Genomic DNA, 3,021 nt, shown 5'->3' on the forward strand with positions numbered 1-3,021 from the left:
GGAGTGAGTGTACTTATCACTGCGGAATGTCTCCTGTGTCTTCCGTTCAAACAAGTGGAAATTTACCTTGCCCAATAAGGTGCAAGGTAAATTTATATCCAAATAGCAAGAGGAGAGCAGCAGATTCCTTTATTCCAAATTCATTAGAACATCATAAAAAAAATCCTGGGGGTGGCAAAGGAGAGGAAGGCAGCAGGTGCATGAACAAACAGACAACGGTCGTTTCGCACTGGGATGCGGTTCCACGGGTCTATGAACAAGAGATGATATGGGCAATCTGCCTTTTAACCTCTTATTTACTAACAACATCATTCCCTGAGTACAAAGTGAGCACAAACTCTAAATTTGTTATTTTATAATAATGGACAAGTACGATAATTAATCCATACAAGATTACAAGAAGATAGATAGATTGTTCTTGTTATTTAGCGCTATTCAAGGCTATGGGAAAAATCTACTTGTTTAAATCATTCAGCCAGAATTCTAGATGCCGCTAAAAGAATTGGTGAGGTACCCAGTAAAGGCAATACCAAAGATATATTTAAGGATTCTAATTTTTCAGCTATATCTGAAGGTGCAGCCACTCTACTAAGTTTATATGAGGTCTCAACCAGTTTTTAAAGACATCCCCCTAACCGTTTCGTGGTGGCATTAAATCCTCTTACATGACTGAGACACAAACGGGCAAAGTTATTGACCTATTCTTTGAACAGGTTTTGAAGGAGTTTCAGGCTTTTATCTATCCGCAGAAGAAATGCAATCTAACTGCAGGTGAAAAGAAGGCTTTAGGATTTTAAGATCTAATGGTGAGATTGTTGTCTGCCAAGCGGACAAAGGAGCTAACGTTGTGCTGCTTAAAAAAGATTAGTATCTGCCAGAAACCATACGACAGCTTTCAGATAAAACCACCTACAGTGTATCATCGTATGACCTGCCCCACCTTAAAATTTAGAACATCTTTACAGACATTCTTATCCCAGTGTATGTATGAAGGCATAATATCCAAAAAGACCTCTGAGAAATTACTTCCCTTGTTCCCTAACAAACCTTACTGGTATTTCATCCCAAAGGTACATAAATTCCTTACAGCTCCTCCAGGTTGCCCAGTTGTGACAATGATAGGTTCCCTTAAGGCCCCTTTACACACCGCAACATCGTTAGCGATATCGCTGTAATGTCACCGGTTTTGTGACATAATAGCGACCTCCCCAGCGACATTGCAGTGTGTGAAACGCATCAGCGACCTGGCCCCCGCTGTAAGGTCGCTGATCGCTACAAATCTTTCAGGACCATTTTTTGGTCCTTTGTTTCCCGCTGTGCAGCATGCATCAGTGTGTTTGACACCGTTACAACGACTTCGTTAGCAACTTCCCTTTCAAATAGCTGCTTTGACACGTCCCCAACGACCAGCTAGGTCTTCTGCAGGTCCATATCGCTGCTGCGTCGTTGGCCAGGTATGCCTGTTTGACAGCTTACCAGCGACTCACCAGAGACTTTGTAGCGATCCCGGCCAGGTTGGGATCGCTGGTGGGATCGCTAAAAAGTCTCAGTGTGTAAAGGGGCCTTTACTGAGCCTTTGTCATAAAATGTTGATTGACTCCTAAGACCGTTATTAGGTGATATTGCATCACTTATAAAGGACACTGGAGAGAGTTCCTAATGGCCCTGCATGAATTAGAAAGGCATGAGGCATTCTCTCTCACCTCGATGGATGTTGAGAGCCTGTACACCAGAATTCCACAGGAGGAATGTATGAAAGCTGTAAAAAAATTTTTTAGTAGGTAACAGGAAGTATTGTGAATACACAAGTTTGTTTGTGGGACATTGAATTTTATTTTAATGCCGAATACCTTCAAATTCAGTTGGTATAGTGAAAAGATGGGGATCACAATGGGTACCCTGGAACCTTAGATATTAGTAAATCTATATCTATCAGTTTATCTTTCAGAAAAATATGTGTAAAATATGAACAGAGAGGTAGAAAATCCAGCAAAGAATGACATCCAGGGATCGTTAAACTATAATTTTTATTCCAAACTTTTCTTAAAATCCAGGCAACTGACCACAATCTGTATTAGTTAAAGTTTAGGTATTTAGTTATTCATACTATGGCTACAGCCTATAAAATCTGGTTTGGTACCAAACATTATCTTCGCATTCACGCTTTCTGCCAAAGATGTCCACGGTGGGGCCTGAACGCAGAACTTACATTTGGAAGAGTTCAGCAGATCTTCCACTCATCTAGGAACTGTGGAACTAACAAAGATTATGTAACTTGTCACACGTGGAGAGGGTCCTCTGTCAGGTCACTAGCGATTCCTCCGGCCATGTTAATGAAGGAGCTTGATGGGGATTCAACTCTACAATAATCTGCAGCCGCCCCGGAATAGTCTCTAACTATAGCAAGGGCTCCACAAAACAGTTCATGTTTAACTGATACTCAACACATCGGCAAACAGGACAGTCTCTGTCCTTTAGGGCACGGAGCTCTCAAGCCTCTCATGGAGATCTCTCTCCCACAACCTCTGGCATTGCTTGCCTCCTGAGGACTGCCGGTCCCTGTAGCAGTACCAAAGAATCTCCACTCTAGTCGTAACAGAAACTCTTGGTGGATGGAGGCTGACACTGCCGGTGTATGCTCCTCAACCTCACTGTCATGCGGTGTTCAGTTCTTCACTCACAGAGTGCTACTATGGTGTCAGACTCTGTTCAGATTGAAGCGTCTGACAGGCAACATGAGGTCTCCTATTTGCTCAGCCTGAGCTGGGCATCAGCTGGTTCATTTCCATTACCCCCCAACCATGCAGGAGTTAATGTTTGTGGATTTGTCTGCAGCTCCTAGGAGCAGGTTGATAATTAACACCCACAGCTGTCTCTTTCCTATTTAAGGTATGGAAGTCTGTGGTTCTGAGCCAATAATAGCTTCAGCATAGCACCAGCAATTCTGATCTTAGTGGTGATCCAGTCTTTGGTGATCTGTGGTTGCTGTTTTGAGTGGTATGGAAGTTTCCCTGTCATGCG

Source organism: Anomaloglossus baeobatrachus, chromosome 5, assembly GCF_048569485.1.
Source record: "Anomaloglossus baeobatrachus isolate aAnoBae1 chromosome 5, aAnoBae1.hap1, whole genome shotgun sequence".
Lineage (NCBI taxonomy): Eukaryota > Metazoa > Chordata > Amphibia > Anura > Aromobatidae > Anomaloglossus > Anomaloglossus baeobatrachus.